General features: G+C 39.8%; 1 protein-coding gene and 1 long non-coding RNA gene across 9 annotated transcripts in view; one reads left to right on the plus strand and one right to left on the minus strand.

Moving 5' to 3' along the window:
• Nucleotides 1-24,218, plus strand: part of SLC2A3 (solute carrier family 2 member 3) — a 92,190-nt gene that overhangs the window by 20,170 nt on the left and 47,802 nt on the right. The gene's annotated exons all lie outside the window — the stretch shown is intronic.
• LOC111092727 lies at nucleotides 14,319-23,316 on the minus strand. Of its 2 annotated transcripts, XR_005379814.1 has the most exons (5): nucleotides 23,147-23,316; nucleotides 21,637-21,695; nucleotides 20,822-20,988; nucleotides 17,564-17,684; nucleotides 14,319-14,733 (listed from the first exon to the last, which is right to left on the minus strand). It is a non-coding gene; the product is annotated as an uncharacterized LOC111092727 (long non-coding RNA). The 2 variants fall into 2 exon arrangements; XR_005379815.1 differs by lacking the exon at nucleotides 17,564-17,684.

Consider the following 24,218-nt stretch of genomic DNA (forward strand, 5'->3'; position numbering starts at 1 on the left):
TAGGTACTTTGCCACTTTATCTGACTTAATCCTCCTGACAACCTATGAGGTGGAACTTTGGCCACCTGGTTAGGGTTCCAGATAAAATAGTTTTTTTGTATCAGTATGTCTCAAATATTGCATGAATGTATTAATATTATAAAAAGTATTCATTTGAAATTCAATTTTAATGGCATTCTGTTTTTTGCTAAATCTGACAACTCTACCTGTTTCTTTCATCCCTCATGTTGAGAATGAATTACTTTTCTTCAAAACAAATAGCACTACTTAAACAAATTGCCTAGCTAATACAGACATATCTCAGATATTGCAGGTTCAGTTCTAGATCAGCACAATAAAACATATATCACAACAAAGCAAGTCAAATGAATTTTATGGCTTCCCAGTGCATATAAAAGTTTTGTGTACACTGTACCATAGTCTATTAAGTGTATACTAGCATTATGTTAAAAGAACAATGTACATATCTTAATTAAGAAATACTTTATTGCAAAAAAAATACTTTATTGCTTAAAAACACTAACCATCATCTGAACTTTTAACGAGGGGTAATCTTTTTCCTGGTAGAAGGTCTTGCCTTGATATTGATAACTGATGACTTGATCAGGGTGGTGGTTGCTAAAGACTGGAGTGTTTGTGGAAATTTCTTTCTTTTTTTAAGAGAATTTATTTCTTTGAGAGTGAGAACACAAGCAGGGGAGATGGGTAGTGGAGAGGGAGAAGCAGACTCCCCATTAAGCAGGGAGCCTGACACAGGACTCAATCCCAGGACCCTGGGATCAGGACCTGAGCCAAAGGCAAAGGCTTAACCTACTGAACCACCCAAGCACCATCCCGTCTTTTTTTCTTTTCCTTCTTTCTTTCCTTCCCTCCTTCCTCCTTCCCTCCCTTCTTCTCTTCTCTTCTCTTCTCTTCTCTTCTCTTCTCTTCTCTTCTCTTCTCTTCTTCTCTTCTCTTCTTTTCTTTTCTTTTTTCTTGCTTCTTTCCTCTAGGCCCAACATGGGGCCTGAACCTAAGACCCCAGATCAAGAGTCACATGCCCTACCAACTGTGCCAGCCAGGTACCCCGTGGCAATTTCTTAAAATAATAAAACTGTGAAGTCTAACCCCCATTGTTGGCCTCTTCCATTCACAAATGATTTCTCTGTAGTGTGCAATGCTGTTTGATAGCATTTCACTTATAGTAGAACTTCTTTCAAAATTAGAGTCAATCTTCTCAAACCCTGCTGCTGCTTTATCAGCTAAGATTATGTAATATTCTAAATCCTTTGTTGTCATTTCATCCATCTTCACAACATCTTCAACAGGAGGAAAGGGGTGCAGCAGAGGGAGAGGGAGAAGTAGACTCTCTGCTGAGCAGGGAGCCTGATGTGGGCCTCAAACCCAGTACCCTGGGATCATGACCCGAGCCAAAGGTCAGACGCTCAACCAACCGAACCACTAAGGACCCTTGAATCATAAATGTTCTTAATGGCATCCAAAATGGTGAATCCCTGAGACACCTGGATGGCTCAGTCAGTCAAGCATCCAACTCTTGCTTTTGGCTCAGGTCACAATCTCAGGGTCCTGGGATCCAGCCCCACATCAGACTCTGGGCTCAGTGAGGGGTCTACTTAAGGATTCTTCTCTCCCTCTACTCACATACACACACAGTCTCTTTCTCTTTCCCTCTTTTTTTTCCTCTCTCAAAATAATTAAATCTTAAAATAAGTCCCTTCCAGAAGGTTTGCAATTTGCTTTGCCCAGATCCATCAGAGAAATCACTATCTATGTTAACTATTAGCTATGTTAGCCTCACAAAACGCATTTCTTAAACAATAAGACTTGAGGGGCACATGGGTGGCTTGGTTGGTTCAGCATCCGAATCTTGAATTTGGCTTAGGTCATGATCTCAAGGTCTTGGGATCAAGTCCCACATTAGGCTCTGTGCTCAGCAGGGAGTCTGCTTGAGATTCTCTCTTTTCATCTCCCTCAGCCCTTCCCCCTGCTCTCTCAAATAAATAAATATATATATTTTAAAAAATAATAATAATAGACTTGAAGTAGACTTATTCTTTGATTCATAGGCTGCATAATGGATGTTATATTAGCAGCCATGAAACAACATGAATCTCATTGGACATCTCCATCAGAGCTCTTAGGTGACCAGGTGTATTGTCAATGAGCAGTCATATTTGAAAGGAAATCTTTTCTTTTGAGCAGTAGGACTCAACAGTGGGCTTAAAATATTCAGTAGACCATGTTGTAAACAGACATGCTGTCATGCAGGCTGTTCCATTTATAGAGCATAAGCAGAGTACATTTAGCATAATTCTTAAGGGCCCTAGAATTTTCAGAATGGTGAATGAATATTGGCTTTAGCTTAAAGTCACCAGTGGCATTATCTGCTAACATTAGCCAGTTCTTTGAAGCTCTGAAGCCAGGCCTAACTTCTCACTAGCTATGAAAGTCATAGATGGCATCTTCTTTCAATAGAAGGCTGTCTGTCTACATTGAAAATGTTTAGTGTGGCCACCTTTATTAAAGATCTTACCTAGATCTTCTGGATAGCTTGCTGCAGCTTCTACATCAGCACTTGCTGCTTCACCTTGCACTTTCATGTTACGGAGACAGCTTCTTTCCTTGAACCCCATGAACAACCTCTGCTAGCTTCAGACATCTTCTGCAGTTTCCTCACCTCTCTCAGCCTCCCTAGAATTGAGGAGATTTAGGGCCCTGCTCTGGATTAGGCTTTGGCTCAAGGGAATGTTGTGGCTGGTTTGATCTTCTATCCAGATCACTAAAACTTTTTCCATATCAGCAATGAAGCTGTTGCATTTCCTTATCATGTCTGTGTTCACTAGAATAACACTTTTCACTTCCTTCAACTTTTCCTTTGTATTTACCACTTGGCTAATTGTTTGGTGCAAGAGACCTATCTCAGCTTTCAACATGCCTTCCTCACTAAGCTTAATCATTTCTAGCTTTGATTTAAAGTGAGAGACTAACAAATCTTCCTTTCAGGTGAACACTTAGAGACTATCATAGGGCTATTGAGTAGCCTAATTTCAATATTGTTGTATCTCAGGGAATAGGGAGGCTCAAGGGGAGGCAAAGAGTCGGGGGCACGGCTAATCAGTGGAGCAGTCAGGACACACACAACATTTATCCATTAAGTTCACCATTTTATTTTTTTTTTAATAATTTTTTTAAATTTATTTATGACAGTCACACAGAGAGAGAGAGAGAGAGGCAGAGACACAGGCAGAGGGAGAAGCAGGCTCCATGCACCAGGAGCCCGACGTGGGATTCGATCCCTGGTCTCCAGGATCGCGCCCTGGGCCAAAGGCAGGCGCTAAACCGCTGCGCCACCCAGGGATCCCCCCTTCTTGTTTTTTTTAAAGATTTTATTTATTTATATGAGACAGAGAGTGCATGTACAAACAAGCAAGGATGGGAAAAGTGGGGGGTGGGAGTGGGAGTGGGACAAGGGCCTGGATGTGTTGGGGCTCCATCCCAAGATCCTGAGATCATGACCTGAGCCAAAGGCAGATGCTTAACCAACTGAGCCACCCACGCACCCCATAGTGAGTATCGTCTATGAGGAGATAGATCACATAAATATCAACTACAACAAAAACATGACCATATGTAAATGTACTCTACTTCATTAATAATAACCAGCATAGAAATGATATCCTATTTTTACCTATGAGACCGGACAAATTTAAAAGAATGATCAAGGGGTGTTGGTGGTTCAGTTAAGTGTCTGACTCTTGATTTTAGCTCAGGTCATGAGACTGAGGCTCGAGTTGCATCGGGCTCCATGGGGATTCTGTTTAAGATACTTTCCTTCCTTCTCCCTCTGTGCCTCCTCTCCCCTGGTTTCTTATATGTGTGCTAGCTCTTTTTCAGGAAAAAGAAAAAGTTATCAATATTTGGTTTTGGTGGAGATATAATAAGACACTCTTTACATCCTTGGTGTGGAATAAAAATTAGTACTTTAGGAAAGGGAAACCTTCCAGTTCTTTCAAAATTTAAAACGTATCTACCTTTAAAGTAGCAATTTCATATGTATAAATTTTTTCCTAGAAAACTCTTTCAGAAATTCACAAGGATAAATGCATAAAGATGTTTATTGCAGCATTATTTGCAATGGCAATAAACTTATGGTGTCCACTACCATATTATGGGCCACTGTGTAGCATATATACATGTTCTGATATAAAAGAATATGTGTGATACATTGTTGAGTGAAAAAATATCAGAATGGTAAAATGATATATGTATTTATATAAAACCATTTTTTAAATTATACATAATATACAGAGAGCATGTATATGTATTCATCTATAATGTGTGTACATGTATCGTGTATGTACACCCCCAAAGTTTAACCATAGTTAATCTTGACATTGAATAGGAATGCAGGGATCCCTGGGTGGCTCAGCGGTTTAGGACCTGCCTTTGGCCCGGGGGTGATCCTGGAGTCCTGGGATCGAGTCCCACATCAGGCTCCCTGCATGGAGCCTGCTTCTCCCTCTGCCTGTGTCTCTGCCTCTCTCCTCTCTCTCTCTCTCTCTCTCTCTCTGTGTCTCTCATGAATAAACAAAAAAAAAGGATCCCTGGGTGGTGCAGTGGTTTAACATCTGCCTTTGGGCCGGGGCGTGATCCTGGAGTCCTGGGATCAAGGATCAAGTCCCACGTCAGGCTCCCTGCGTGGAGCCTGCTTCTCCCTCTGCCTGTGTCTCTGCCTCTCTCTCTCTCTCTCTCTCTGTGTCTCTCATGAATAAATAAATAAAATCTTTAAAAAAAAAGAATAGGAATGCAGTGTATATCTTTTTACTTTTTACTCTTTATTTTTTTACTTTTTTTTACAATAAACATATATTATTTTTTTTATGTTTTTTTTAGATTTTATTTATTTATTTATTTATTTATTTATTTATTTATTTATTTATTTATTTATTTATGATAGTCACACAGAGAGAGAAAGAGAGGCAGAGACACAGGCAGAGGGAGAAGCAGGCTCCATGCACTGGGAGCCTGACGTGGGATTCGATCCCTGGTCTCCAGGATCGCACCCTGGGCCAAAGGCAGGCGCTAAACCGCTGCGCCACCCAGGGATCCCCAATAAACATATATTATTAAAAAAAAAAAAACACACAGTGAAGAGGGATACCTGGCTGGCTCAGTCAAGGGAGCATGAGGCTCTTGATCTCAGGGTTGTGAGTTTGAGCCCCATGTTGGGTATAGAGCTTACTTGAAAAAAAAAAAAAAAAGAGTACAATAGACAGTGAAGAAACATATATACCTAGGCACATTTTCAAGTCAATATATGTAGTTATATTTTATTCTTTTTAATAATGACATAGTATTTTATTGGTAGCTATACCATTCATGTTACAGTTATTGAAAGCCCAATCTACAGCAGATACCAAGCTGGGCATGGAAGAAAGCCACAATCACTTAAAACAGAAATTAACAGAGGAGGTTCTTCTTTAGGAAGAGTGACTAGAGAAGGCCTTTCTTAGTAGTAACATTGAAAATGAGATCTAAAAGAATATGCTAGCTGTGGAAGAAAAGAGCATTCTTGGCAGAGGGAACATATTTATAGGGCATTAAGGTGCAACAGAGCTTGGTATTTCCTGGGAAATTGAAAAAAAATATCAATGTTGTAACAGTGATAACAGGTAAGGGGGAGTAACAGTGCAAGATGACATTATAGGCAACAATTTTTATTTTTATTTTTTTATTTTTTTAAGATTTATTTATTTATTCATTCAGAGAGAGAGAGAGAGAGAGAGAGGCAGAAACGGGCCCCATGCAGGGAGCCCAACGCGGGACTCAAACCGGAGTCTCCAGGATCACGCCCTGAGCTGCAGGCGGCACTAAACTGCTGCGCCACTGGGGCTGCCCTAGGCAACAATTTTTAAAACACAAACTCTCTTAAACATTTGTCTTGTTTCCAAACTTTTCCTCCCAACTCTGTGCTGCAGTGGTCACCTTTGTACTTTATTGTACTGTGACAGTATTTTGTGGGATACCTGCACAGTAGAAATCATGGGTCAAAGAGTATAAATATTCACATTTTAGTAGATATCCTCAACCTGCTGTCTAAAAAGGTCACAGATTTTACATTTATTCCAAGCGCCTGTTTTCTAAAACTTAAGCCAGGCTTGGGTATAGTCAGTCATCATAATTTTTTACCAGTCTCTGTAGGGGAAACAAAACAAAACAAAGCAAACCAAAACCCTTTTTATTCTCATGTGTTTTGTTACTAAATTTGGATGTCTTTTTTGTTTTGGCCATTACTAATTCTTCCCGTAGGAATGCTTGTTCCTGTGCTAGGCTATTATTGTCTTTTATTGTTCACTTTTTTTTATTGCTCTGAAAGATGTCTTTGTATATTATGAAAATTAAGCCTTTGTCCTATGAGTTGCACACTTCTTTGCCAATTTTTTAAAATTTAGTGATGTTTTATCACAATAGAAAGTTTTGATTTTATGTGGTCATATTTATAAGGTTTATCCTTTATAATTTGCATGTTACATATTTTGCTTAGAATAGATCTGTATTTCAAAAAGCAACTATAGGGGCACCTGGGTAGCTCAATGGGTTAAGTGTCTGACACTTGACTTTGGCTCAGATCATGATCTCAGGGTCATGGGATCAAGTCCTGAGTGAGGCTCTGTACTTAGCTCTGAGTCTGCTTTGTTCCTCCTTACCCCCAAGCTCTCTAGCTTGCTCTCTCTCTCTCTTTCTCTCTCTCTCAATAAATAAATAAATAAATAAAATCTTTTAAAAAGGCAACTATAGTGATGTGAGGTTTAAGATTATACTAAGAAAAGTGAGGAAGCTGAGACTAGTTAATATTCACTGCATATTAAGCAGTGACTATGAGCATGGGGAATAGAAGATGGATTTGAGGGACTCTTTTTTTTTTAATGTAGCAGTTTTATTGACATAGAGTTCCTACCATATAATTCTCCTACTTAAAGTGTTACAATTCAAGGGCTTTTAGTATATTCACAGAGATATGTAACTATTAATCAATTTTAGAACATTTTATCCCTAAAAGAAGCCCCATGATCATTAGCAGTCTTTCTGCATTCCTCTTTAACCTCTCTCAGCCTCAGCCCCTGGCAACCACTAAACTACTTTGTGTCTCTATGGATTTGCCTATTTTGGACATTTCATGAAGGGAATCATAAAATGCATGACCTTTGTGACTGGCCTCTTTTACTTAGCGTGATGTTTCAGGATTCATCCATGTTATATAACATGTACTTCATTACTTCTATGAATAAATAATATTTAATTATATGATGCTTATACTGCTTTCATTTATGCATTGATCACTAAATGAACATTTGGGTTTCTTCCATTTTTTACTATAATGAATATATGCTGTTATGAATATTCTTGTGTATGTTTTTATGTAGACATAGGTTTTCGGTTCCCTTGAACATATATATTGGAGTGAAGTTGCTAGGTCATATAGTAACTCTATTTAACTATTTTCCAAAGCACCACACCATTTTACATACCCACCAGCAATTGTGAGGTTCTCATTTCTCCTTATCTTTGGAACAATAATTATTATTTTGTCTTTTTTATTACAGCTATTCTAGTGCATGTTAATTGGCATCTGCGTATGAGTTCAATTTGCATTTCCTCAAAGACTAAAGATGTTTTTTCCTTATTGGCCATTTGTGTATCTTCTTTGGAGACATGTCTATTCTAGTACTTAGCCCATTTTTTAATTGGATTATCTTTTTGTTAAGTTGTAAATTCTTTTTCTTTCTTCCTCCCTCCCTCCCTCTTCTTTCTTTCTTCCTTTCTTTCTCCTTTTTCTTTCCTTTTTTTTCTGTTTTTTCTTTCTTTCTCTTTCCTGAGGTCTATGCTCAGTGTGGGGTTCAAACTCACAATCCCAAGATCGTAAGTTGTGTGCTCTACTGACTGAGCCAGCCAGGTTTCCCAAGTTGTAAATTCTGTTTTGTTTTTCTTTTTTTTAAGTAGGCTCCACGCTGGGCATGGAGCCCAACATGAGGCTTGAACTCACAACCCTGAGTCAAGACCTGAGCTGAGATCAAGAGTCAGATGCTCAACCAACTGAACCAATCCAGGTGCACCCCCGCCCCCCACATTGTAAATTCTTGTATATTCTAGATATATTCTTTATCAGATATATGAATTATATTTTCTCACACTGTATAGGTTGTTCTTTTCCTTTCTTGATGGTATTCTTTCAAACACAAAACTTTTATGTTGATGAAGTCCAATTTATTTCATTTTTCTTTCCTTACCTGTACTTTTGATATTATATCACAAAAAGTTTCATCTGACCCAGGTCATAAAGGTTTACATTTAGATATGTGAACTATTTTGAGTTAATTTTTATGTATAGTGTAAGGAAGAGGCCCAACTTCATTCTTACATTAATGGATATCTAGTTGTAAACAGCACCATTTTCAAAATAAAATTTGATCTTGTCCAGTATTGAGGGACATTTTTTGAAAGCGGATTTGAAAGTACTTGACAGCTGGAAAGTGAAGGAGATAGAAGCATCAGAAATCTTAGTTTAGGAACTAGGTAATTAGTAATCCCATTAACCCAAGGGGGAAATCAATTAGGGGAGAAAAAGCAGAAGCAGATTTGTAAGATGAGTTTTGAGCATGTTGAGCTTGAGGTACTTATAGGATATCCAGGGGGAGATTCATAGCAGGTAATTATAAATTTGGTCTGGAATTCAAAAGAATGTTTGGAATGAAAACCAAATTTTGAAGTCCCTTCTGTGAGAGAAGTTGAGAACACGAGAAGCTGTTCAAAGATGAACCTGTTGTTTAAGAGTCATTGAGGAAGAAGAACCAAGAGGAAAAAAAGTAGAACAAACAATCAGAAAAGGTAAAGACTACCTAGAAAATTGTATTGGAACTGAGAGATATTGGGGGGCTCATTAACAGTTTAAATGATGAAAAGAGGTTGCATTGGACAAGAGCTAAGAAGGTTAGGTTATTTATGTCTTTTGCAACTGAAGCTTCAGTAGAGAGGTTGGAATGGAATGTGGAGAGAAGTGCTTGAACCTTCAAGCAAAAACATTTTTTCTTTGGAAATTATTGCTAAAGACTACCTACCATCTTGGTAACCTCAAGGAAGAAGCACAAGGAGGGCAGAATGCTTTTCTTTTTCTCTGATTCTGTCTCTATACTCCAATACTTAATACAACCGAGATTAGCCTGGAATGTTGTTGCAAGATTTTCCAAAGACCAGGAGATAAGAGAAAAAGAATATTACAAGAGTTATGAGTTATGAGTAATAGATACTTCTCTTTCAGTGAAGTGGTTCATGGAAGACCTATCTTGCTGAGAAGCTCCTAGCCTAGTTCCATGTATCAGAGGCCAACCTTGTACCTCTTGGGAGGGTCCTCAAACACATCAAACTCAGTCTAAGGGAACATGGTCCAGTTTCTTATATATACATGTATAAGAGTTCTGGTTTCATTTTATAGACCTACTACTTCTCTTCAAATGGAAGAATGTAAAAAAATGTAAAGAAATGAAAAAATAAATAAATAAATAAATAAAACAAATGGAAGAATGTCTACTTTTTTGAGGGAAATTATACCTTCTCCCAAGCATGTAGGCATAGGCCATAACCTTATTTCATAAAGTAAATGAAATTCCAGTCATACCAAAGATACTGTGAGTAGCAGGTATGTAATTTCATATAGAGGTATGGACTTCTATGCAGACCACTAGCTATTCTGAAATAAGTTGATACTGATTGTAGGGAAAGAAATAGAAACAGAGAGTATAGATCACTCTTTGGAGGAATTCAACAGTGTACCTTGACAGAGTACTTTAGAAAAGTTGAGGTATAGGAAGAATGAAAGTATTTTAGGATAGAGGTACTTTAGAATCCCACTGGCCACAGGAAAGGACAAGCAGAAAGTGAAAATTTTAAGGCAGAACTGGGAATAATAGATGGAACAGTGTCCTGGACCATAGTGAGGATAAGATATGGAGAAAAAGATAGAAATTTCTAAAACAGGCAGGATTTTAGAGTGAATGGATTAAGGGTGAGGTGAGGGTAAGGAATGACAATTAACAAAATCCATTTTCTAAAAAAGCATGTGGTCTGGTCATCTGGGTAAATGAGGAAAACAGGGATTATATTGGAGTTTGAAAAGGCTGGCAAAGCTTTGTTTCTCTGAATGAAGTGTTTTTTCTGTACCTTAATATCTTGAGCAATACTCCTGTAGAGAGATGTCATTTCCTATACTTAACCCTCTGAAGATAACTGCTTGGTTGTCTGATTATTTTTTCTATCTCTCCATTTCTGCCACAAGGCCTGCCTGGAGATGTCTTCAAATGCCAGATTCCTAAGTCTTGCCCCGTAGTCCTGATTCACTCACCTGAAAAATCCCCAGGATTGGTTTAGACTTCCTCGATACTACATCCAGGGTGCTGAAAAAAGTGAACAGAACTAGGGAGAGGAAAAAAAAAAAAAAAAAAAGAACTAGGGAGAGGATTGATACTGTTATAAATGCACAGTTATTGGGGCACCTGAGTGGCTCAGTTGATTAAATATCTGACTCTTGATTTTGCCTTAGGTTGTGATGTTGGGGTTATGGGATTGAGCCCCACAACACAGTCCACACTCCATGCAAAGTCTGCTTGAGATTCTCTCTCTCCCTCTTGCTCTGCCCCTCCCTCTGCTTGGTTTTCTCTCTCTCTCTCCTCTCTCTCAAATAAATAAAAATTTCTTAATTAAATAAATTCCCAGTCCTCAATCCCACTGAGTTATTAATAAAGCTCAGTAATGTGTAATTATCCAATTCAATTTCCTACCAAATGTAAGAAGTTAATTCAGTTCATCTATATTATTATTTGATTATCCATTTATTCAACAAATATTAATTGAGCATCTACTATGTATCAAGTTCCTTCTAGACATTAAGAGTATGGTCAAATAATATTGATAGGCAAGTTCCCTGATGAAAGGGGACAGACAATAACTAAGGATGTAATTTCAGATAATGATAAGAGCTATGAGGAAAATTAAAACAGGGAGATATGATAAATGATGGGTGGGTAGAAAAGCAACATAGTCTACTCAAAGAAGGCCTCTCTGAAGAACAGGCTTTGAGCTCAGACCTGAATGACAAGAAGGAATTGAAGACATCTCCAGGCAGGCGCTGTGGCAAAAATGAAATTAATGTAATAGAGGGACAGAAAAAGACCCAATACAGCTGGAGCTTAGTGAATCAGGGGAATAGTGGTAGAAATAAGGCAGAAAAGAGAGTTAGGGGCCAGATATAGTTTTGATAACTCTCTGAAGAATGAATTCTGGGAGAATAAGGTTGAATCAGTAAGACTGATCAAAAGACTGACTGCAGGAGTACCAGGCTGGCTCAGTTAGTAAAACATGTGACTCTTGAACTCAGGATTGTGAGTTTGAGCCCCATGCTGGGAATTGAGATCACTTTTAAAAAGTAAATAAAATTTTTCAAAAGAGAAAGACTTATTACAATAGATCAAGTGATAAATTATGATGGTTTTGACAAGGGTAGGGCAGTAGAGAATGGAAGATATCTGGGTATATTTTGGACTGACAGCTAATAATACTTGCTACTGTGTTGGGATGCCTGGGTGGCTCAGTGATTGAGCTCTGCCTTTGGCTCAGGATGTGATCCTGGGGTCTGGGATCGAGTCCCACATCGGGCTTCTTGTGGGGAGATTGTTTCTCCCTCTTCCTGTGTCTCTGCCTCTCTCTCTGTGTCTCTCATGAATAAATAAATAAAATCTTAAAAAAAAAAAAACAACTTGCTACTGTGTTAAATGTGCAAGGTATGGGAAAGAGAAATCTGGAAGAGCTCCTAGCATTTTGGCTTTTGCCAAAGAATGAATAGTGATAATTTTAATATGATGGATAATACTAAGGAAGGAAGAAAAGAAACGATCTGGGGATTTGGAAGTGGAACCAGTACTTCTGTTTTGGCTATGCTTAGTTTGATATGCCTTTTAGCCCTTGAAGTAGAAATAGCAGACAGGCAATAATTTATGATTCTGGAAATCAAGAGATAAGTCAGCAGTGAGAAGCTTATTACCTTATATGGCAGCCCATTATATTTTAGATAGCTCTAATTACTAGAAACTCCTTTCTATGATATTGAACTTATTTAAAATATAATATAAATGTGATGTCTACTTCCATTTGGGGTTACTGAAATATATGTATTTTGGAAGCACATCAGATATTTGAAGTTACCATTTTCTTCTCCATCCTCTAAGCTAAATAATGCTAGTTCCCTCAGCTGCTCTCATTACTTTGTTTCAAGGTACTTCATCATCTTGGTCATATCTTTGTAAAGTAGGATGCCAATGGCTAAAGTGATCTGGAAATATATCCCAAAGATAGGACTAATATCCCTCTGATTTGTCATTCTACCAAAAACATGTTCACTTCTTTAAAAGATTTTATTTATATATTTGAGAGGGAGAGAAAGCGAGTGAGTGAGAGAGAGCTCTAGTGAGGTGAGGGAGAGAGGGAGAAGCAGACTCCCCACTGAGCCGGGAGCAAGACATGGGGCTCCATCCCAGGACTCCAGGATCATGACCAGGGACCGTAAGATCATGACCTGAGCTGAAGGCAGACACTTAACCACTGAACCACCTAGGCGTACCTATGTTTGTTCACTTTTTATAATTTGTTTCCTTTCTTGTGTGTTAGGGCCCCTGCCTGTGGCATAAGACATCAGTTTTGTTTTGTTTTGTTTTTTTAAGATTTTTAAAATGTGGGCAGCCCCAGTGGCACAGCGGTTTAGCGCCGCCTGCAGCCCAGGGCGTGATCCTGGAGACCCAGGATCGAGTCCCACATCGGGTTCTCTGCATGGAGCTTGCTTCTCCCTCTGCCTGTGTGTGTCTGCGCCTCTCTCTCTCTCTGTGTCTCTATGAATAAATAAATAAAAACCTTAAAAAAAAAAGATTTTTAAAATGTATTTATTTATGAGAGACACAGAGAGAGAAAGAGAGAGAGAGACAGAGAGGCAGAGACACAGGCAGAGGGAGAAGCAGGTTCCATGCAGGGAGCCTGCTGTGGGACTGGATCCTGAGTCTCCAGGATCACGCCCTGGGCTGAAGGTGGTGCTACACCGCTGAGCCACCTGGGCTGCCCCATAAGACATCAGTTCTAATTTTCTTCCAATATGTTGGTAATTTGGAAACCAGAAAACAAATTTATGCTCTGTATCCGATATTAACATTTTGCATTGTATGTTGGGAATATTTTATAGTAATTTAAAAAGAGAGTAAGTATGGTGTCTGAGAGGGGCCAACAGAGCCCTCCTATGAAGGCTTTGCACTCTAGTGAGAAAATCTCTTTTTTTCCTTTGCTTTTCATAACTTATATTCAAAATAAGGTAGTTTTCCAAATAGTTGAGTTCCATATAGGGGAAGTATTGCAGTCTTTTACCTAGGGATCTCATTAGAGATTTCCTCAGAGAATGGTTCTTACTCTGCAGTGATTTTGTTCCCCAGAGACATCTGGCAGACATATTTGGTTGCTGTGACTGTGGTAAAGAGAATGCTACTGGCATCTAGTGGGTAGAGACCAGGGATGCTGCTAATATCTTAAATGCACAAGACTAACCCCAATAACAAAGAATTGTCTGGCCCAGAATAGTACTAGGTTTTTTTAATCTGAACTTTTTCTTCTAACCTCATTGGGAAAAAGGTTAGTAAAACCTTAGGTGAAAAACTGACACGATGTAAACTTCATGAATTAATTCTGCATCCAGTTAATCACTACTCTTTCCTTTTTTTTTTTCTTTAATTTTATTTATTTATTAATGAGAGACAGAGAGAGAGAGAGGTAGAGACACAGGCAGAGGAAGAAGCAGGCTCCATGCAGGGAGCCCCACGTGGGACTCGATCCTGGGTCTCCATGATCGCGCCCCGGGCTGAAGGCGGCGCTAAACTGCTGAGCCACTGGGGCTGCCCTACTCTTTCGTTTTATTGCATGCCAACCATCCATTAGTATCTTTCTAGAATTTAATGGGAAAATAATTAAGCAGTACTTTTTCTCACTTCAAAAAGTTTTCATAGCTCCCAGTTGTTTTTTGTTTGTTTGTTTGTTTTTCTTTTTAAATTTATTAATTTGTTTTTTTAGCAATCTCTACACCCAGCGTGGAGCTCAAACTCATGACCCCAAGATGGAAGGGGCACGTGCTTACAAGTGAGCCAGCAGATGCCCCTACAATTTTTTGTCACTCTCCCAGTCTCCATAATTTTTACAATATTAGCAAGTATTAAAAAAAATTAACAAGTGTGCAGTGATCAAATTTGGGCATTTTTATTTACTTTTTATTTAAAGGAAAATTATACTCTCAGTTTTCTCATTGCACTTTAGTTTCTCTTCCCCAGTAAAAAGGTCATGTCTCTTGAGGAATAATCTGCTTTTCTTCTGTCATCTCATAATGTTAGATAAATACAATACAACTTAAACTGGAAGCTTTGTTCTCCTTATCTTTCAGGTGCCCCAGTGAGGCATGCAGCTATTTTGGGATATAGCTATACTCATAATGTTCATTAGTTTGTTACTAGTGAGACAGGCAGGGGCAGAAGTCACTGTCTTGTCACTGTTTGTACTTAGAGGTAGAGGTGTGGGAGACAGAAGAATGCTGCTCACTGCACGTCCTGCACGGTGGGAACACGCCAGTCTTCCTGGGGCTGTTTCATTGCTTGGTATTGACTGCAGGTGTCAAGATCAAAGAGGAAATAATGAGACAGGAGTAAAGAGCTTCATTCTCTAAGTACCTGAAAGGAGTGAGGGTGGATAGAAACTAAAAAGAAAAAGGGAAGCAAATTCTTTCCTCGGCCATATCCAAAACAACCACCAGATAGTTCTTTTCAGATGCTTCTAATTTTTCAAATTACAACTGTGTTACCACTTAGAATCTGGTGGCAAAAATAATCCTCCTTCTATATCTTTATGTTTAGAGCTGGAAATTCATTCATTCATATATTTATTGAATGTGTCTATATATACCAGACACATAAATGAACCAGGGAAGCTTCTAAAAATGTGGAAATTTCAAGTGTCTATTTGAAAGAGGAATGATAAGTGAATACCTAATTAATAGTCAAAATATTTCTATAATTTACCACCTTTCTTCCTTGGGGTAATGAATCACTAAGTATTTGTATAGGCAGTATATTTGTGGTACTCTTGAGGTTGCAGAGAATAAAAAGCTAGGTCCTTCTTCAGCCTTAAGACCATGAGGGGGGATCCCTGGGTGGCTCAGCGGTTTGGCGCCTGCCTTTGGCCCAGGGCGCGATCCTGGAGACCCCGGATCGGGTCCCGCGTCAGGCTCCCTGCATGGAGCCTGCTTCTCCCTCTGCCTGTGTCTCTGCACCTCTCTCTCTCTCTGTGTCTCTCATGAATAAATAAATAAAATCTTAAAAAAAAAAAAAAACATGAGCTGACCAAGACACAGGTTGAATGACTTAACTAATGACTAGCTAGTGTATAGCACAGCAGGACAGGACCAATAGTCTGAGCTGCTACCTGAGTTTTCTAATTTTCAATGTTGTCTTCGTTCTAAAAGTAGAAGTGAAAGAAGACTGTTTGCAGAGAGTGCTTTCCACCACCATCGCACCAGGTTGGTTTCTATCCAGAAAGCCCTCTGACTGAACCAATGGAGTGGATAGTGAAATGAAACAACAGAGTTTGGGGTTCAGGGGTCAAGTTGAGAGAAGCAATGGAAAGAAGAAATTAGAAAAAACTCAGAATGAAGAGAACATATTTTACGGGACAAAGCATCTAAGATAAAAGTGACATGTTTGGTATCTCTGGAGGACAAACAGTACTGTAGAAAAAGGAAAAAATGAAGATTTTACTTCATTCTCCACCTAAGGGCATATGGTCAAAGTAGTATGTCTGGTATTCAAAGACTGCAGCAGCATAGCCTAAACTTGCTTTTCCAGCATTATCTCTCACTAGACTTCTGTAGACACCCTGCTCTTCGGCTAAATTGGTCAAAAGCACTGTTTGTCGACCTTCTGCCCAAACTCCCTACCGCCATACCTTTGCCAAGGCCATTGCATTTTCCTGAAATGCCCTTCTGTAATCTCTGCCTCTCTCTTCTTTCATCTCTTACTCATCTTTCAAGACCTATTCCAAATTCTAACTTCATAAAGGCTTTCTGGGTTCTTCCCAGATGAACAGAATCTCTTAATACTTTGATTTCCTTCGAACTTTTTTTATCTTGTTGCTTCCATAGCCAGATTGCAGTCAACTTGAGGCGAGAGACTTTGGGTCTTCTGTATTATTCAGTAGAGTGCTGTGCATTTTGTAGACTCTCTTGATACATATTTATGTATATATCTTCATTTTTCTCAACATTGCCTTTTTAAAAGCTCATTAAAAATTTTCTGCATTCAGAAAACCATTGTTTCTTAGTGTTTTTATTAGATGTTATCTTATCCAAAGATGGAGAGGTATGAGTAAGAATGCAGCTAATTGGTGAAAATGGAGAATAGAATTGAAGGAAGCCAAGGTTCTGGCCAGGGTGTGGAGATAAGCCTGAGTTTAGGAAAAGAGAGTTATTGGAAAAGAGAATGGGATAGACAAAAGGAGCATTAAGATGGTGGCTTGTAAAAAAAAATTTTGAAAAAAAAAAAAAAAAAGGGATCCCTGGGTGGCGCAGCGGTTTAGCGCCTGCCTTTGGCCCAGAGCGCGATCCTGGAGACCCGGGATCTAATCCCACATCGGGCTCCCGGTGCATGGAGCCTGCTTCTCCCTCTGCCTATGTCTCTGCCTCTCTCTCTCTCTCTCTCTCTCTCTCTGTGTGACTATCATAAATAAATAAAAATTAATATTAAAATTAAAATTAAAAAAAAAAAGATGGTGGCTTGTAACCTGGGAGAAATAGGGGGAGAAAAAGAAAAAAGAGCAAGAAAGAGAAGGAATTGTAGAAATTTTGAGATACAAATATTGAAAAGATGGAAGGAGGAATAGTCAAGAAACCAAAAGGGTTTTAGATCTAAGGGAAAGATCCTAGCCTTTGGTTGTCTTTGGGAGGTTCCTTTCAGAATACCACAAGCAAAAAAAAGGAAGGGAAAATAATACTGAAGTAAGGTTATCCTCGGTATAATCTCCCACCAGTCCCTTCCTTGGAAATAAGAATGACTCAGGAAGGCATATGAGGATAAACAAACACTTCCTTGGAACTGCTGCTGTTCAGCAAGGTTCTGTGTGAAGCTGTTTTCACCAGAATCCTGTATGGTTTGGTTCAATTTGGAGATGACTGTGTATCTCTCCTCCTGTGTCTCTACATATTTCAAGTGCCTGGGTTTGCTTATGTCTGTTGCCTTAGAACAACCTCTACTGTGTGCCTGTAACTGTGAGCAGTAGGTCCCCATTCATTTTTATAAGTTGTTGATGGCATCTTATCACTTGTGCAGTTCCTCATCTGACTGTATCAAGTCTCATCTGTGTCTGTGTCTTTTTCTTTTGTCTTAATCTTTTATTTTTCCCTCTACCCCCTCTCCCATTCTGCTTCTGTCACAGCTTTTCTTACCAGCTGGCTTACTATAATTTCATCTCCATAGCAACCTCTCCCTGGGGAAATGGAAGGAAGAGGGAGCCTAGAATAGATGGACAATGCGAAACTGGATTGGAGTTGAGGACAATCTTCTGTCCTGGAACAGAGTAGAAACAAACTATGTAGATGGATTCCAGTGAAGTCACTGAAAATCCTAAGGAAACAAACTGGGAGCCTGATCCCAGCCCCTGCTAGCATACTCACTCAGCACATTCCTTCTATTTATGCCAAGCTGTCATCTGTTTATTCCTCACCTGTGATCCAACTCAGCTATTCTTTCTTTCTCTGTTTCTAGGCTTCATAATTCTTATATGTGCAATAGTCTCTGATAATGTTATAACTTGAAAAGTGATTTTCTTAAAGATTCATGAATACTCACATTGGAACCACAAGGTCTTTCTTTAGATGTACTCTAATTTTTCACTAGGATTCATTCTGGACCTTAAGTGATCATTAAGTGACAATGAAAAACACTTGGAATGGCCTTAGAAAAGGACAAAAAAGTACTAATGATACTGTGCACTCTCATGTTGGACCAGAACATTAGATAAGAGATTTAACAAGCAAGAAAGGTTTTACAGGGGCACCTGGTTGGCTTTCTCAGTTAAGCATCCTACTCTTGATTTCAGCCCCGGTCTTTTTTTTTTTTTTTTTTTTTTTTTTTATGTTTTATTTATTTATTCATGAGAGACACAGACACAGGCAGAGGGAGAAGCAACACACACACACACACACACACACACACACACACACACAGTGGAGCCCAGTGCAGGACTCAATCCAATTCTGGGACTCCGGGATCACATCCTGAGCCAAAGGCAGATGCTCATCCACTGAATCCACTGAGCCACCGAGGTGTCCCTGGCTCTGATCTTGATCTCTTGGTCTCGGGGTCCTGGGATTGAGCCCCGTGTCCAGCTCTGCATTCAGCAGATTTTCTGCTTGAGATTCTGTGTCTGTCTCTCTCTGTACCCCGCCCCCCCAAGGGGATCTTAAAAAAACAAGCAAACTTTAGAGCTCGCTTCAGCAGCACATATACTAAAAAAAAACAAACTTTAAAGAAAGAAGGTTTTACAAACAATGGGATTTGTTTTACAAAAGTAAAGTGAGATAGTGGAATCATTCTGCCCAGAGATCTTTAAAACCAAATAGGTATTCCTATATCTGGAAAGGAAATTGGCTAGATCAGCATTTCTCAAACTTTTAAAAACTCCCTTTTCCCATAGCTTCCCTTGACCTTAACCTGGAGAGCTTGTTAAATACAAATTCCTGAGCCCCACCCTTAGAGACTGGGATCCTGTAGTCCTGGGGCTGGGGGGAAGGAGAGGTGGAACACGTATGAATTTGTGTTTCTAACAGGCTGATGATGAGATGATGTTGCTGATCCTTGGGCCACATTTGAGTAGCATTAGTCTAGATGATTTCCAAAGTCAAAGAATACAGTTGAATATGTAGGACATAAATGTGTGGATACTGCATTACTATTGTATTCAAAATATCTTTTCTTGGGCAGCTTGGGTGGCTCAGCAGTTTAGCACCAGCTTCAGCCCAGGGCGTGATCCTGGAGACCCGGATTGAGTCCACGTTGGGCTCCCTGCATGGAGCCTGCTTCTCCCTCTGCCTGTGTCTCTGCTCTCTATCTCTCTGTGTCTCTCATGAATAAATAAATAAAACCTTAAAGAAAAATCTTTTCTTTGGGAATGAAAGAGGACAAATGAGCTAACTCAGACATGTTTTCTTTTTCCCTGCCCATTTGCAAGCTGTGATATCCATTTGACAACTTTCTTTGTTCTATAGAGTGACCAACCATCCCCATTTGCCCAGGCACTTTCAGTGCTAAAACTGGGACAGTCAAATAAATAAATAAATAAATAAATAAATAAATAAATAAATAAATAAATAAATAAAAATAAAAAAATAAAATAAAAAATAAAACTGGGACAGTCCAGGGCAGAGTAGACATTTGGGTGACCTCTCCATTCACTTGAGGCCAGTGAAATAAAAGGAATATAAAAAGAAAAATGAATTTGACTAGGAATCAGAAAATGTGGTTTCTAGTTCTAATTCAGAATACGTTAATTTTATGGCTTTATATCGGACATTTAAATTGTCCTTGTTTTAGTTTCTACACCTGCTAAAAGAAGATAGTATTATCTACTCTACTTCACAAAAATGTTTTAAAGATCAATTGAAAGAATGCTTATAAAATTTTTGTTATTAAAATACCATATACAGGGACGCCTGGGTGGCTCAGCAGTTGAGCATCTGCCCTTGGCCCAGGGTGTGATCCCGGGATCCAGGATCGAGTCCCACATCAGGCTTCTCCCTCTGCCTGTGTCTCGGCCTCTCTCTGTGTGTCTCTCATGAATAAATAAATAAAAATCTTAAAAAAAAAATAAAATAAAATGCCATATACATTAAGACACGATATAGATCACTTGTTTTTATTTATTTAGAATGATTACTTATTGACAAAAAATAGCAACCCAGCAATCCCGTTCCTAAGCATATAGCCAAGAGAAAAGAATTCATATGTACGGCAAATGCCAAGAATGTTTTTGATAACTCAAAACTAGAAACAGTAATGTGCTCATCAAAAGGAGAATGGATAAATACATTTTGGCATATCCACAAATGGAATACTACTCAGCAATAGCAAGGAATGAACTACTGATACACACTATATAATACAAACACTATGTGTGTTGTGTGTTTTTTTTAAATATTTATTTATCTGAGAGACTGAGTGAGCACGAGAGAATATACAGCAGAGGGAGAGGGAGAGGGAGAAGCAGGCTCCCCTGCTGAGCAGAGAGCCCAATGACACAGGGCTTGATCCCAGGACCCTGAGATCATGGCCAGAGCTAAAGGTACACACTTGGGCAGCCCCAGTGGCACAGTGGTTTGGCACCGCCTGCAGCCCGGGGCGTGATCCTGGAGACCCGGGATCTAGTCCCGTGTCGGGCTCCCTGCATGGAGCCTGCTTCTCCCTCTGCCTGTGTCTCTGCCTGTCTCTCTCTCTCTCTGAATGAATAAATAAATCTTTTTAAAAAATAAATAAAAAAATAAAGGTACACACTTAACCAACTGAGCCACCCAGGTACATCTCACAAACACTATGTTAAGTGAAAATCCAGCACAAAAGAGTACATACTATATGATATGACTCCATTTATATATGGATCAAGAACAAGAAAATTCAATGATGATGATGTAAGTAAGTATAATAGTTACCTCTGGGAAGGGAGGTTATAGACTGGAATAGATGCAAGGAAACATTCTGGGGAGCTAGAAGTGTTCTAGAATCTAGATCTTGATCTGGGTAGTGGTTATACAGGTGAATACAGATGTAAATCTTCACCCAGCTGTACACTTCACTGTACACTGTACAGTTTTACTTGCTTTATTATATATAAAAAAGAAAAAGACATAAAAGAACGAACTCAGGCTGAATTCTGGGCTCACTAGAAGACACATTCTTTTTGTTGAAATGTTTCTAACAGCCTATCAAAGAGTCTTGGTTTTGTGACCTGAACATCTAATATGTGGATCTAGAGGTCATCTCCTCATTCTGCTGTCTTGGTTTCTAGACTTGAGTAATATGTGACAGTAAAAGGAAGTAGAAACCCTATGTCACTGGGTGAGGAAGAGGGCCAGGTTTACATCAACATTGCAACAAATCTTTGTTTTTATTGTTCCTTCTCTTAATTTTTATCTTGGTGCCCATAGCCTGCTTTTCTTAGATTGATTCTTCACCCTTCCCTGTACACCCTACCCTTTGTATGTCTTGTCAGTAGCCTACTTCCCCGTCTTTTCTAATATGTCTCATTAAACTCAGTAGTCCCTGATGATGTTTTGTTTTGTTTTTTTTTATGAGTCCATTCCAGTGACTTACTTCCTGTCCCCCAGCCAAGGAGCCTTCCAGTAGCATTTACAACTGTATTCCCAGACTTGATTTGTTTTGAAACAGAGCCTCAGATCCCCCTACTGCTAGGGTATGCCCCCTCCCAGCCCTATGGAGAATTCTCCCTAATGTAGTACATTCCCACCTTGCTTTCTTCTCCGCAGTAATTCTGTGTCTGGTGTGTTATATTCACCCTCAGTCTTCCTTAGGTAAAAAAGAAAACAGAGGGAAAAAAATCATTTATTTCTCAGGAAAGTTTAGTCAGGTGATCAAGTTGTCTGAGGGTCTAAAAAGGAGAGATTATCAGAAATATATACTAAGTAGAGGGAGAGCAGAAAGCATGAGTCACATTTTATGTGCTTCTCCTTTCAAACTGTGCTGGTCAGGGGCAGTACAATAGGCAAAAATGAGCTATTAGGACTTCATCAAGATAAAAACCTTTTTGCACAGCAAAGTAAACAGTCGACAAAACCAAAAGACAACCTACAAAATGGGGAAAGATATTTGCAAATGTCTTATCAGATAAAGGGCTAGTATCTAAAATCTGTAAAGAATTTAGCAAACTCAATACCCAAAGAACAAATAATCCAGTCAAGAAATGGGCAGAAGACATGAACATGAACAGACATTTCTCCAAAAAAGACATACAAATGGCCAACAGACACATGAAAAAAATGCTTCACATCACTCAGCATCAGGGTAATACAAACCAAAACCACAGTGAGATACCACTTCACACTGGTCACACTGATCAGAATGGCTAAAATTAAGAAGTCAGGAAAAGACAGATGTTGGCAAGGATATGGAGAAAGGGGAACCCTCATACACTGTTGGTGGGAATGCAAGCTGGTGCAGCCAAACTGTGGAAAAAGTCCAGATGTCCATCGACATGAATGGATAAAGAAGATGTGGGGTTTGTATGTGTGTATGTGTGTGTGTGCGTGTATACATACACATATATATGATACATATTTTTAAATATATATAAAAATAAACTGCTGCTCTAGTTTCTTACTTCTGCAACATCAGTGTTTGTTTCATAAAAGGTACTGAATAAATGTAATCCATGGAATAAATATAAGGTGTGACTGGAGAATGACTGAGTAACTGCAGCAAGGATCAAGGTGCTAAGGGAACTTTCTGAGGTGCAAATCTATAAGGTGGTATTTGTATGAGTGTGTATATCTGTCAGAAGTCACGATCAGTCAGATGCACTTAAAATGTATGAATTCTATATATTTTATACATTAAATTGAGTTTAAAAAATAATCAAGGTATTGCAGGGGCATAAAGAGGATTTTGTAGGGACACCTGGGTGGCTTAGTGGTTGTGTCTGCCTTTGGCTCTGGTGGTGATCCCAGAATCCTGGGACTGAGTCCCGCATCTGGCTCCCAGCAAGGAGCCTGCTTCTCCCTCTGCCTGTGTCTCTGCCTCTCTCTCTCTGTCTCTCATGAATAAATAAAATCTTAAAAGAAGAAGGAGAAGAAGATGATGATTTTGTAAAGATCCAAGGCTAGGTGACATGTGAAATGGGGGATGTACATAGAAAAGAGAAGAGGGGAGAAAATAAGGTAAGGGAAAAAGGAAAAACCAAACTAGACTCTAGGGTAAACAGGCATGGCGTTCGGGGCCAAATGGAGCAGCAGCAGACTGACCCCACTGAGTGATGCTAAAAGGGATGTTTGGGGATTAGCTGTGGAGAACAACATCTGCCCTTGGGGCAAAACTCTTGCATGTCTCTAGAGATGCCTCCGGTTCCTAGAAATTGCAGCTTTCTCTGGCCAATGGGGTGTCGGTTCCTGTTAGCCGCTGCGGGCCGCCGAGCGGAAAGGCGGGCGGGCGGGGGGCCTGGTGGCCGGCTCTGAGCCAACGTCATCTTCCCGTCACTGCCAGCGACGTGCGGGCTGGCACGGCGCCCCCGGCGCACAGGCATCCTGTCCAGCCCCGGACCCGGGAATCCCGGCAGCCACCTGCACGTGCTCTTTGCCTCGGTACTGCTTTGGGGCCCGTTTTGGCCAAGGAGGGTGCAGTGAAAAGAATGAAAGTGGAAAGGGGCGCGGAGCGCAAGGCTGGGGAAAGAAGGGACGTGGAAACCGGGTAGCAGAATGCGTGTGGGAAGGAGGGAGAAAGCAGGGGAAGCGGTGGACCGAGCTGGTAGGGGGACAGACAGAGAAAACCAATGATTTTGAACTCATCAGCCTGCTGAGAAAGAAGTGGCCAGATTGGGAGTGGAAGAGCAGTTAAGGACGGAGGTGTCAAAGAAGCGCATAAATTTGTTTGGAGAAATGGAGGAAAAGCAAGTTGCAGGTGTAGGGGCCAAATGTACCACTTTGGGATACTGATTATTTTAAGCAAAAGTTACTTAAGAGCGGCACCTGGGTGCCATAGCCACCGCCAACTCTTGGTTTCAGCTCAAATGGTGATCTCAGAATCCTGGGATTGAGCCCCCCTAAAAAAACTGGGCTCCACCCAGCAGGGAGTCTCCTTCTCTGCTTGTCTCTCCCTGTACCCCTCCCCTTGCTCATTTGTTCATGCTCTCGCTCTAAAATAAGTAAATAAACCTTAAAAAAAAAATAGTTATTTAAGAGACAGCCTATCCAAGAAGGACACTCAGACATTCCTCTGTTCCCCTGCAAGCAGGAAATAAATCTCCACTGTGAAAGGTAGCCTTCTTGTAACCAGGTGAGGAGACATTCTTATCATCAGAGAGAGGGAATTCAGAGCCCA

The sequence above is a fragment of the Canis lupus genome, chromosome 27, assembly GCF_011100685.1.
Source record: "Canis lupus familiaris isolate Mischka breed German Shepherd chromosome 27, alternate assembly UU_Cfam_GSD_1.0, whole genome shotgun sequence".
NCBI classification, from domain to species: domain Eukaryota; kingdom Metazoa; phylum Chordata; class Mammalia; order Carnivora; family Canidae; genus Canis; species Canis lupus.